The 14,130-nt window shown below is 40.5% G+C and overlaps 1 long non-coding RNA gene across 1 annotated transcript; it reads left to right on the top strand.

Moving 5' to 3' along the window:
- The first annotated feature begins 4,928 nt into the window (after nucleotides 1-4,928).
- Nucleotides 4,929-6,971, top strand: LOC120440182. Its single transcript, XR_005613048.1, has 3 exons — nucleotides 4,929-5,034; nucleotides 6,108-6,141; nucleotides 6,882-6,971. It is a non-coding gene; the product is annotated as an uncharacterized LOC120440182 (long non-coding RNA).
- Nucleotides 6,972-14,130: the final 7,159 nt, after the last annotated feature.

Here is a 14,130-nt window from a genome sequence, read left to right as displayed (position 1 = left end):
TTGTCTGATTTATGTTCAGCAGTCATGGTGGGGGGAAAAAAGCCAAGCAGTGTTACCCTGCTCCGCATCAATGTGCTTCTTGTGACTTGTCACGCTTTTGCTGTTAATGAATTCTGAGCGCGAGCTGTGATTTCTATTGGTTCATCTCAATTGCTTGTTAGTGGCAGGGTCATAAGGCCGGCGAAATAGCGAAGTCCACCTTCAGACTCAGGGGTGCTTACTACAGGAAGGTAGTGCTTTGAGCTGTGACCTGTTGAAATGGCTACCAGTGGTGTTTGGTGATTATTTTTTACCCGGGCGGTGGTACAGTTAGTAAAGCCTTCTCTTACATATGCACATGTGGTCCCAGAATTGCACTGGCTTTGACCGTAACTATAGTGAATTTTTGTTATTTTACTCTAATATTCACTCTATGATTATAACACTTCAGCTCGACTGCTTGTCTGTTTCCTCAGCAAGAAGTAGAATCGTCAAGAATAAAAAAATATTTAGATTTAAGCGTTCATATTTTAGATAAATGCTGACTACAGTCTTTTGAGATTCTCTTGCATCAAGTTTTGTGTCTCAGGTAAGGGACATTTGCCTAGATTTAATAACTGAGTCTATTCCTATAAATTGTATTGAATGTTGTCCATTGAAAACCCCAAAGAAAAGGGGAAATTGTAAGAATAGTCTGAAAGGGTATTAGCATTTTTCAAACTTACTCTTAACATTTCACCAGTTCAGATTTTCTACCACTATTTAAATTGGCAGTAAAAAATCAGCAGACATTTTGAGCTCTTGCGTTGATGCCATCGCTTTTGACGGGCTCCTGCTCACACGTACACATTCTCTCATGCCCGTAAGCAGACTTGTCAGGTGTAATTCTTCCTCGTGACAGAGCTATGAAGTCTTGTGTCAAGATGCTTGAAGAAGAGCAGGTTAAAAGAGAGATCTGCTCCCACGCCGCTAATCTTCGGGCCTGTATTTGAAGTGCACTCAGGCCCTGCTGATGGAGTAAGTTCCTCACAGTGGGGGGTGAGGGGTGGGAGTGGGGGTGTAGGACAGTAAGTTGCTGCCCTTGGGAGCCACTGCTCATAGCAGAGCTTTCATACTATTGACTGCCTGTCTTCTGCATTCCCTGCTTTCAGAAGAAAGCGTGGTGGTGTGAAAAAAAGAGACATTTGCACAACACCAGAAATTAGCATCCACACAGAGTTTGTGTTGACACCTGTGTGCAGTCACTGTGTATTTTAGAAACATGCCTTATCTTTATTTTGATTCTTAGTCAATCTACACAAAAACTATGCATTTTTCTCTAAATATTTACTTCAGACTTCTAAAAAAAGAGACTTTTTTCCAGTAGTTCTGTACAGCACTAACTGCTCTGAACTGGATAATAACTGCAGCTGAGCTATTGTTAATGCTTATACTGTACCGTGCTACCCTAGTTCAGCTCTTTGGTATTTACAGCTCTATTTCCCCATAGTTCATTACCACTCACTGTATCTGTGGAGTGTGTTTAGCCGGGGAGCCTGTGGCTTGACAGTCCCCAGGGTGGAGTGTGTTTGTTTAGGGCCACTGCTCTGCTCGGACACTGAGATGCAGATGGTGCAGGGAGCCGGCCCTGGAGTGCCTTTGGACACGCTCTGGCAGAGTGCAGGGTCATGTTCTCTCGCCGACTACAAGACAGGAAATCCATTTAATTACCTGTGAAGCAGAAGACGGGGGTGTGGGGGGCTGACAGAGGAGGACTGTGTTCCCCGAGCACTCTGCCAGGGAGAGGGTGGGGAGGAGAAGGAGGGTGGGGAACAATGGCAGTGGGGAAGGAAAAAAAGGAACGAGGGAGAAGAGATACTGTAAAGAAAGCTAGGGAAGAAAACAACGGGGAATGGCAAAATGGTGGCTGCTTTCAAAGTCTTCCAGCATCTTCAGTAGTTAACCTAATTGATCCCACGCCTCCTGTTCTTGCTGTATCGCCTGCCCTCACTCCCTCGATCGAGCTATAATGGACATTCTTTGTCCACATTCCTTATGAAACTCCCATATAACTGTTCACAACTCTTTGTCTCCCCTGGCCAGTTAAGTCTTCCTCACTTCCATAACTTGTTTATTCACAGTTTTATGTTCATTCATTGTTTGTCCCTGTTTTCAGTGTTATTATTTAACGTAGCCCTTTTCTCCTCTTTTTTGTCCTCCAGCTATCCCCCCCCTTCTTTGCTGACAAAGGAACAAATCTGTCCCCAGCAGCAGACATGTCTACGGATTTTTTTCTGCCTCGTAGACCAGAGAAGCTCAGTCCTCGATGGGATAATGCTGGATAATAGCTAGATGAAGTGTGGTGAGAGGACACTATATACAGCTTACACCAGGAGATGTTTCAGCCAGGTGATGGAGTTTGATTCAAACTGTTCAATTAAACTACAAGGATTATTGTACATATCGTTAACTGTTAATTCAAACAATCCAAACAGCTGTTATGTAAACAGCTGTCTCTGCAGTATATGCTTACATGCATGTAGAGGTAAGCCAAGAACAAAATACAGGCCCAAAAGACAAAATGCAAGCTTTTTGGCATATAAATACATTTTTATTTCATTTTCACTGACACCACCAAAAATGTTTTAATGACCACTGCCATCTGCTTTCATCTCCAAGTACTTACTCAGTACACTGACTTCCCTTCACCCCCCCCCCCCTTTTTGGAGTGGGGGGGGGTTATGTCTTCATGCTGTGGCAACATTGTGACTCTTTAGGCAGTATGCTGAAAATGGCAAAATTAGGGCTCTGAAGCCCAGAACTGTCACATCTGAGGAAGAGTTTGGCCCCATGCCAGGACCTGGAGAAATTCGCCACGACACCCTCTTGGCTGGTTCATTCCCCAGATCTGTTTCTCCAAATGGCTAAGGAGATGGGAGCAGTATCAAGAAACAATAATGTTAGTTTGAACATTTGCACATTGGGGGGAAAAGAAATGAAAAGAAAAAAAAAAATAAAGCCCCCGCTGGCTGGCATTTGGGAATTACATGACAAAACCATGAACAGATGAACAGAATGTTTTTTTCCACACAAGGCAAATAACTGCAAGTCCCTGCAAGGCATCTGTGAAACTCTTAGTGAAGCATGATAAGCATAAGAGCGCACATAAAAAAAAGTAAAAAGTAGAAAAATCTATTAACAGACGCTAAATTTTATATACAAAAATGATGAAAAGTCTCAGCAATACTTGGTCCAAATAATTTTTGATCCACGATCAAAGGGATCACAGTCTGTATGTGAAAATAAAATAGCACGCACATGTCTGATATCACGTACATATGAGGAGGAAAGGTTACACATGCATGTGCAACTTTAGATATCAGTGAGTAGACTGCCAGAGGGAAAAAAAGACATTTCTTCTTTGAATGTTTAACTGGGTTAGAAATAACGTCTTTTGGTAAGGAGACAGAAAATCTCTATTTTGCAAGTCTTTTCAGTGCACTACAATAAATCTAAAACTTATGACAACATGGATTTTTAATTTTAAAGCTCATTTCATCGGTGCTGGCAGCTGTAATAACACTATACCCAAGAAAATAACTGGCTGACATGGAGAAATCACAGAAAAAGCATGAATGAAAGTGGAAACACGAGTGATCGAGCAATCATACAGATTGCAAATTCTCCGGGAGAACTGACCCGCAATGTCACAAATAATCGCAGACACACCAAACGGAAAAATCAAAAGTGCAACAAACACGGATTCATTACAAGAACTAGGGAAGTGTTAGAGAACCCATTCATCCAGTAACCAGTTTGTTTTTAGCAGAATTGCTTTGACATGATTTAACAAATTATAACCTTTCATGCTGTTCAGATCAAATTGTACCCATTTTTGTCAACAGCTGATACTTTAGCTTTAAATTTGGGAATTTGACCAAAAATGAAAAATCTACAAAATGAAAATTCAAATGACATTTTGTATTTTAAGCATTCAAAACTGAGACTTTTCCAGATAAGATCAGATTGAAATGTATTATAGAGCCACCTGTGTTGGACAAAGCAATAGAAATGTTGGCTGTAGGGGAAATTGCAGGACTATAAATCTGTGTGTGTAAGTAGGATCTTAAGTTACAAATTTCCCTATCACATTTGCTGCTGTTGCTATGAGACGTGTGACAAAAAATAATAAAATTAGACTCAGTTTTTTTCATAATGTCAATGTCTAAATAGGTCTCCAGTTCTAGGATGATCGTAGAAATGTCTAAAGTGATTGAAGATTCATGTTCAAATACTCAACACCATGAAGAACATGAGTGAAGAGATGCAATGCATCATCACAAGTTATAGTAGAAGCATCTCTAAAAAATAATCTTGAAGCATGAGCTTCTTTGAGGACTTATTCGACAGCTTTCCACCAATCATCCAATTGTTGTTATAGAAGCACCAATGAAAGACACATTTGATCGATGATATATTACCATTGTAGAAGATGTATCAATTCTACGTGATTCAGTGACAGGCTGGAAAGGCCTATGATTCATTGTAAATGTGCTGCTTGTATAATCTGAGCATGATCACAAACTACCGCGAAAAACATCAATATTAATGAAGGCTGTTTAGATATAGACACTCGGCTTTTTATTTATGAGTAGGAAGAAGTACAGACCAGAGAGGAATGAGGTAAAGCTAAGTGAGTATTTTTTTTTTATAAAGGTGTAGTTTATACGCATCAGAGGTGTCACAGTTTCCTGCACCTGTAAGTTATTGACATGCTATACCACAGCCAGGTTGGAATACTGAGTGCATAGTTTATCATGCTCTGAAGCTACCTTGTTGTTCTCGAGTCTCACCATAGATCCAGAGCATACCTCAGATCATTCTCCCTCCCACTTCGCCCATTGCTAACTTTATACCTCTTTTCTTCTCTCCTCTAACCCTTCACTTCTTTCCTCTTTCCAGGTGGGTCAGCCAGCTAACGATCTGGCCAACTAAATATCCCAAGAGGCTCAGTTCAACTACAGTTCAGGCCATGACTGGGTGAGAGAACGAAAGAGTGGAGGAGACAGAGTGAAGGTGTGTACAGTATTTTTGAGCCTCTCTTATAATTTTGTTTGGCTTCTGCTGCGTAATACACTTGCAGGAAAAATAGTCTTAAACGTAATATTTCTGTTTTTAAAATGACTTTGACTAAATAACAGCAGCCGCTTAAGATCAACCGTGAAATTATATTGTAAGCGCGACATGTCATGTAACAATTAAAACTGTCGCCGTTATCGTATCCCTGTGCCCTTTTTGCATGATTGTAAGTCAAATAATGTTTCCTATCCAACTGTCTAAACAAAAACAAAAGATTTGTGCTCTATAAAACACCCACAGGCAGCGGGGATATGGCATGCAAGGTGTTTAGAAATGATAGTTGGCTAGTAGAAGCAGCAGAGCGTGAACTAGGGTCTGTCAGTCGTGACATTCGTGTCCTCGGCCACCTCTTTGAATGTGGATAAAGGCTTCAATTTGTGTGTCTGTTTGTTGGGGTTAGGGAGTGGTATGGCAGGTGGCTCGCTGCCTGTGGCAACTGAGGAAACTGTTACCTCGGACGAGCATTTCAGGCATTAAAGAACGCATCTCCGTGTGCATAAATGTTTGTGTGTCATTTAAAGTGCATACGCTTTGCCCAGTGACACGGGGACAGAGTACAAGCGGCCAGACAATTCAATCTAAAGTGCACAAATACAACTTTTTTAGTACAGGTTAAAAAAAACACATTTTCTATTACCTAGAAAATTCCTCAAAATAGTAGAAATCACTGAATGTTGCATGTGAATAAGCGTACGAGTTGCTAACCTGATGGCGGGTTGGTGATGTGTGAAAGACCTACCTAATGACACTGGGGGTTAGAGAACTCTTTCTCAGAGTCGATCCAGAAGGAAGCCAGCCGAGCTCATCATGTTGAAAATAATTAATAATGCATTTAATAAATAGCTCCTGAGCCAGTGATGTACTCTCACCATCTGCTCCAGTTTAATTCCCTCCCTTTATTAATGCTAGATAGCCATTAGATCACTATGGAGAAGACACGATAATGCATGCCATTATTCACGTGCTATCTGTGTCTTTAAATTCTAATTTGGAGGTTGCTGTTTTTCCAGCCATCGTATACATGGAACAATTTGGAACAACTAGGTAAGAGCTTCAGCCATATATTTGTTAATCAAGACATTTTAATAGAGGTCTTTTAATTATACAGTTGGTTGCCGTAGATGTGCAGAGGATATGCTCCTGATTTATATTGCTACTTGATCAAATATGATTGAGTTTTGCTTAGACTATTGCTTAGTATGTATTAGTCTCTGACAGAAGGCTATCACGATGAAGCTGTCTGCCAAATAAATGTAATGTTCCTCAGATGTGCATCAGAATAAGGGTCCCCACTGGTGCAGCAATCCAATATGTTTTTGCTTGGCTAAAAGCATATTTTTGCAGCTCTCTGACAGAGCTACTTGATCTAACATGAATCATTTAATGTATGCACTTTGCTTTGAAGGCTAACATTGATTTTAAGTTCCCAGCAAAAGGCCAAAATGTGATTGAAAATGAAATTTAGCGAGCAGTGTTGAGCTACATCAGGATACTCAATTCACGTATTTAACGTGCCGCTCTTGTGGTTGTGTTTAATGTTGAATGCCGTCTCTGTGCACCTGCTGTCAGACCATATTCTCCTTGTTAGCCTTGCTGGTCATCTTTGCCCTTTAAAAAGACAATCCCTGTGACATTCTGCTTTCTTAATAAAAAACGTGGACTAGGGTTCAGCTAAGGAGCTTTATTAAGAGGATTTCTACAGAAGAAATGTTTAAAGATGTGCAAAATGCGTCTTTACTTTGTGATTTTGCTGCACATCCATTTTAAGCCTCCACGTTTTGCAGGTACAGGCGCCCACGCACAAATGAATCCTTGCAGGTCCTGCCATGCATAGACGTCCTCCAAAAACCAAGGTGTTACGTGGTGCCAGTTCAGTAAAGTAAACTTTTCTTTTTCAAAGTCATGTGCCGACATAGTTTTGACTCACGTATCGCAGGTGATGCCAATCAGTTCATCAGCGGGTTTTGCTTTCTCCCTTTGAGCCTTTTGTTTCTCTTGTCATGTTCATGGTAAAAGCAGAAATCTGAAAGGTCTAGCTTGGTGCTCTCTGCATCAGGGGGCAGTCAGTCACTTTAGATTAGACTATGGATGGCAGGTCAAGGAGAACAAAAACTGTCTCTACAGGAGACAAAGAGGAATACAGTTCTCTTTCATCGCACATGTCTTAGCTGAGAGAGAGAAAAAGGTGAGACGGGCCAAAGAACCAAATGCGTAAGGGCCACAGGCAAATGTCTTTTCAATGAAGGTGGATAGATTTTTGCGTACATGCTGAGAAAGGTTGTATGAATGAGGAGAAAAAACTGCAATATTATATATTTGAGTATTTATGTTTTTTTTTTCAAACATTGCAATATTGCTTTAGATAGAAATTACAAAGGATCTGTGTTTTTTACATTCTGACTGGAACATGATTGGCAGTCAGTGACCGTTGAAATAGAAAGTTATAGAAATGTAATAAGACGACCGCGAGGGGAGAAAAAAAATCACCCCTGACTCACTACACCTCTTTGAAGTTGTGAAAATCAATGCACTGGTGAAGCTGCAAATGCCATGTTGTAGTGAATGATTTATACCGTTTCTCAAACAGAGAAAGTGCGAGAATCCTCTTGCCAGCACTTCCTCTCTGCCTCTTTGAAAGCTTATGCCTTTGTAGCTTGTGCAACAATATGTGCGTCCAGAATATGTGTGCCATAAATTAAGGTTGACTGGACAAAGCTGGGATTCTGCCCTTGTGCTACAAAAGGGTATTATTGTGCGGCAGAGAGGCGGAGGAAAAGCGAAGTCATCTGCATCTGGATGGAGGAAGAGGGGGCTCTAGCATTCAGTCTGAGCCCCTCTGTGGCTGCTGAGGCCAGGCCTGCTGCTGCAGATAGACTTGTTCCAGCTCGTAGCCCTCCCTGGCTCCTTACCCTGCTTCAGCCCAGGAACAGATGGAGAGAGGAGAGCGAAGGAGAAGAGGGAGGGAAATAGCTCCCTTTTCAGAGCCTGGCACAAGCATTATGGGTATGTACTGTCAGTTTACTGTACGCCCAACAGAGTTTAGTTTGGTGGCCTTCGTGGAGATGTGTTACAGCTGATGCAACGTGAGAAAGGATGAGAAAGGAGAAAGACAACGTCCAATAAGACTGTTTGGATTTGCTCTTCATAATGTAACAAATAGCTTTAAGATTTGGGACACACATGCACAATATTTACACATGCTCTGGGTTATTCCTTAGACCACTTCAGCTGCTCTGTAAAGTCTGAGACCAGGTTGGGAGGCTTGCCGTCTATGCAGCTACTGAATTTTCTTCACCTAATTTATTCAACCCAAATTAAACGCTTTAAATCTGCACCACAATTAGGGCGCTCTAATCACAATATGATGTTAGATATTTTTGTGTAACATTACAACACTGGTGAGCCAAAACATTAAAACCACCGGTCTAATGTTTTGTAGGTGCTCCCTCAGATGGCTGAAAAAGCTCTGTTCTGTCACAGACAGACACGGGACCTCTGGGGATATTCTATGGCGTCTGGCACGAGGACTTGGCAGCGGCTCCTTTGTTTCCTGTGTCCATTGCAAGGTGGCACATGCATGGCTCAGATGCAGACTTTGGATGCTTAATCTGATTGTAATCTGGGAAGTTTGGAGTTCTGGGCAATGGCTTTTGCTCTCCTTTGTGTACATCCAACAGTTTCTAAGGATTATTTTTGCCATATGGCAGGAGGATTAGCCTGCTATGGGAGGCTGATGCTATCCAGGAATATCATTCAAGGGGGGTCGAGGTGGGGTGCTTGCCCCGAAGAGATATTTAGGTGGGTGCTAAATGTCCAAATAACATCCACATGTATGCAAATACTCAAAGTTTCCCAACAGAACTGATTTATGACAAGATGATAACTGCTAGTTACTCCACCTGTCAGTGTAGAGCACCACAGAGAACCATAGAGAATGATAAGTTAAGCTATGAGCTGTGAGGTTTGTTAGACAGTACATTGGCACAGCAAGAAAGTCCTGGGTTCCAATGGGGCTTTCTTCATGCCCATAGGTATGAATGGTTGTCTGCCTCTCTGTGCTAGCCCTGCAAAAAACTGGTGACCACTTTAATTAGGTAAAAAAAACACACAACTAAATGTACATCACAATACAAAAAGACTTTACTGACTAATAGTCATGTGATAAACACTAGTCAGTAACTAGTGGATAATTAACAATTCCATGCAAGAGAGATATTGAACAACCTTTGTTTCCACAGAATTAGGATTACAGTATATACACTATATTAGGATTTTCACAGTTCAAACAGATACACAGACACATGCATGCACTGATGCAGGCACACACAAATTAAAATAAATAAAATTGGTTTTAAGTAAAAAAGTATCATTTTAAGTACACAGCAGAAGCTAGAACTCACAACAATCCTTTGAATTTTGAATGTACAAATTCAACATTATTGAAAATATTAACTTAGTTTCCTGATTCTGAATTAAGATTTTTGGATAATTAGACTCTTCAGTCTGGTGCATGAGTACAATTTTGCCTCTGTACACCACCACAGTGGATATTAAATGAAATAAATATATGATTGAAGTGCAGACATTCAGCCTTCAAGGAGTTTAACAAAAGTACTGCCAGTTTATTACAGCCATTTTATATATGTAGTCCCCCATTTTCAGGCTCAAAATTATATGGACAATTGACTTACAAGCAGTTTCATGGCCTAGCGAGGCCTGTTCCCTCATTATTTCATGACAGATTAAGCACAATTAAGCAGAAAAAAAAGATTATAGGCCTATCAGGGAGATAGCAAAACCTTCAGAAGGGGCTAAATCATCAATCTCTTATATTGTTAAAAAAAAAGGAATCAACTAGCCAGCTCAGCAACACAAAAAGGTGTTGAAAACAACTAAAGCAGATGATTGCAGTAATCTTTTCTTGGCTAAGAGAAACCTCATTCACAGCATCTTGCCATTTCAAGAGCACCTTCAAGGACCTGAGTGTATCACTGTCATAGTCTACAATAAAGAGATGCCTTTGTGAATGGAAATTCAGATAGTTTACAACAAGGTATAACTGCTGGTTGCACTAAAGAACAAGAAGGCCAGATTAGATTTCGAGAGAAAACGTCTGCACAGTTCTACAAAAAATGAACTCAAGGTTAAGTTGTGGCAGAATGACAGGAAGAGAAAAGTAGGAAAACCAGAGAAATAGCTCATGATTTGAAGCATATCACATCATCTGTCAAACATAGTGGAGGCACTATAGTGGAATCAGGTCACAAGTGTTTTTAGTGATGTGACTGCTGATAAAAGTAACAAGTTGAAATCTGATACTCTCAGGTTTAGCAAAACTGATTGGCTGGGGTTTTAATGGTGTAAACAGCAATGACACCAAATAGTTTCTCAAGTCAAAGGTTGGAATATTCATCACTGGACAGCTGCCAAAAGGAAGCTCAACACTAAGGACTTCAACCATTTGATTTGAAATCCACTGTGAGGGAAATTGTGAGAGTAAATTCAAGTGAGGCCAAAAAAAATGTTTCATTGTCCAAATACTGATGAACCTAAATATGTGCCTCATATTTATTCTGGTAGTAGCTTCTATTTATTTCCCAGATAAGATCACTTTTGATGTTTTCATTAGACTCTTAACAAGAAATCCAGTAAACATATGTCCCCAAATCCTTAACTGTTCCCTTAAGAATCTGCTAACAGTCCGTTATCTTAATAATTGCCCTTTTTCCTTACCCTCCTCATACCAGTCCCTTCACTCTTGTTGTGACCATCAGTAATAGGCCAAATGACCTCTAGTTCTCCTAACTCTCCTTCATTAGACTCAAGCTGCTTTTATTGGACTGGGGAGAGGATGAGATGGTAATGTGCCATGGCACAAGGGGCACAACTGATGACTTTAAACTCTCAGATCAAACCCTTGTGAGCCTGTTCGAGCCAGAAATCATAAACAGAAAACCATTTGCATATTTGAAACCCATTTACATATTTGAAACTGAAAAGCAATCACCAACAGACGCCATTTTTCAGTCACCAATAAAACCTTTGGTAAATGAACTGTTTAACATCTCAGCTTTTCACTGTAATGGATGAACTTCTGTGTTTGCTGCACATTTCAAGGCATGAAACTGTGGATATAATGAAGCCATAATGCAAAACTGAGGAGTCCAGGCGCTCTGTCTGTGTCTGAGTTGATGTGCCATGGTGTGCTGAGGAATAATAATCATGTAAAAGGATAATCATTCATAATGTAGTTCAGAGACTACAAAGACACAGTCCCTTTGGTACATACATGAGCAGGGGAGGAAGAAAAAAAGACAAAGAAACAAAGAGAAACAATACTTCCTGGAGTTACGCGTGATTTCGAACGTGTCGCAAACAGCCGCTCTGTGCCAGATGAGAAAACAAAAGGGTGATGCGTGTTGAAGCAAATTGATCCTATTTGAAAAGGCTCAGGATACTTTAGCCCAGTTTAAAGCTCATGCTAAGGCACTCAGATCACCCAGTGAAAAGGCAGAGTGACGAGAGAAGAAAGAAAAGAGGGGGAGTGTCTTGTCCCGTCTAATTATGCATTTCAGACAGTTCGCCACCAATTATCTCCCCTTCAGTAGCATCTGCCCTTCACATGACTGCAAAGCTAATGTGTGGACAGCCCACTGTTGGGGTTGGAAACTCGAAGCTTAATGTATGGTAAGCTGACAGAATTTACCCAATATCTGATGATGAGAAATTCAAGGTGAGACAAAGGTTTGGGTTTAGCCTGGCAGTTTAATGGGGCACAGTTTTATCATAGCTACTAATACTAACATCTCTAACCTTTGTTATTCTGACATCCTACAGTACCGTTAGCACTGTGGGGCTGTTGGAAGTGTTCTCCTCTGTAAGGCCATTTTGATGTGATTCTTTACAAAAAGCCACAATTCAATCATAGGCATTTTTTTTGCCCCGTCAGGACATTCAGGCACATAAGAACGGAGGTGGTTTTCAGTGGTTAGTGTGACCACTACTTTTACTCTGAACTCAGGGCAAAATTCTGTGTAAGACGCGGTGAAGCAGTCCACTGACTTGTCCCCCAAAGCTGCTCATAACAAACTATCAACAGAAGTTCTGCAAAAAACCAACAAAAAAACCCGACAACCCAACTTTTACAAAGTGACTCGGGCTTATAGAAGTGTTATGATCTAAAATGTCATTATCAAATAATATCCCACAGAATTGATTGTGTAATTGTAAAAATGGCTTTTGTCACACAGAATCCATAAACTACAAAAGAGGTAATTCTTCATTTTGTTCCACACTTACTGACCCGAATCTACCACTGGAAAACAGGAGAGGTGGAATCTGTAGATAAAAGCTGACCACAGCTGACAGTAAGATGGAAGGCAATAATCAATATGGCTAAAATACCTACTAACATGATCAAATGATGACTGATTACTACAGTACTGAAAGAACTTAACCCTGTAAAGCCTGAACCGTGAAATAATTGCTAATTGTTAAATAAGTCCCATCTGAAAGCTTTCCCATCAGCCTTACATTTCCACCAAATGAATCAAACCGAGATGTTGATCAGGTTTCTCCATTAGCTGACTGTAGAATGATATTTTGAGTACACCTAAAATCTAAATAGTCTGCCAACTTTTTAATTATTGGATTTTCAAGTCTTATAGCTACAAGAAAGACCGATCGTTTGTCAATTCAAGCAATTCATCATGCAGTGACCCATGATAATTGATTTTTGTCTTGGTAATAGCGTTGCCAAAATACCTAAAATGTTGATGTTTTGACAAATGTAACTGAGAGTTAAAAAAAAATAACCCCCCCAAAAAAACTGCACCGCTAATCTCTTAGCGCCGAGAATAAACGTTTATAGACTGGAGTGCTGGAGGAGCTGGAATGATTTTGCAACAACCTGAATGGTGCGATTCGCTGGCTTAGATAAATCATGCGGTCGGGGGTCTGTGGGCTTCAGCAAAGTGAATCAGCCAGATGCAAAAGTGTATGTGTGGGTAAGTGCATGTGTATGTGTGTCCATGAAAGAGCAGACCTTTCCCACACGGCAATAGGCTTCACTGGAGCAGACAATTGCAATGTAGCCATGTGAGAACAGGGCAAGATGGAGTCACTTTTGCTGACGGCTCATAGAAAACCCAACAATTTTGATACAGGAAGACAGTATGCCAAAGGCTGGACAAACATTAACAAAGTCTCAAAGGTTTCCTCCTGCTGCTTGCTGTGGGGGATGCTGTGCGCTGCTAGAATTTCCTTAATCCTCTGAGTTTTGACATGTGTGCGCACTGCATAGGTGTTAGTGGGTGCATATAAACATTAATAAGTGTGAGTGATAAATGAGCTCACTGCTAAATTGATATGATCATCTTACCGGCACTATGTTAGCAGTTGTAGCAAACAAACCAACCTCTTCTGGTGTTGCATGGAGTTAAATGCAAACACTCAAAATGGACTTACTCATTAAAAAGGCCAAATATGATCTAGTTTTATATTGTAGTAGAAGTAGTATTGTACCTTTGTTCATGACATTCTTATGTGTGTTTATGTTCTGGAGAAAATGCATCGTTGCCTTGCTTAATTGCCTGATTATCAGCCAACTGCCTTACGGTATATGGTTACATTATAAATAGTGGGTAGTGCACAACATATCACCTGATCACCTGATTTGCTGTCACAGGTACATTTGACCTGTATGTTATGCTAGCTTGCTGCAATGCTAGATTTATATTTTTAATTTTCATCTTTGGCCTTAACATTATTTTACTGTCTGTCACGGGGACTTGGCAGCTCTTATAGAGGAGCAGCAACTGCTACTCTGGCCAACAGCGTATGAGTGCTGATTTCTGTGTTGCTTTTGATCTGCTGGGCCTTGGCTAACATCTTACTCAGCTTTTCTCTTCATGTACAGCTGACTTAATTTTAAGTGGTGACCCTGTAACGTTCTACAAGATTTGATGTAATGCATTAAACAATAGGTGAGCCATAGTGCGATACATGACACATGATAGTTTCAAATTATTAACC

The sequence above is a fragment of the Oreochromis aureus genome, linkage group 5, assembly GCF_013358895.1.
Source record: "Oreochromis aureus strain Israel breed Guangdong linkage group 5, ZZ_aureus, whole genome shotgun sequence".
NCBI lineage: Eukaryota > Metazoa > Chordata > Actinopteri > Cichliformes > Cichlidae > Oreochromis > Oreochromis aureus.
The sequence above is the reverse complement of the archived record's forward strand: the minus strand, read 5'-3'. Positions and strand labels throughout refer to the sequence as shown.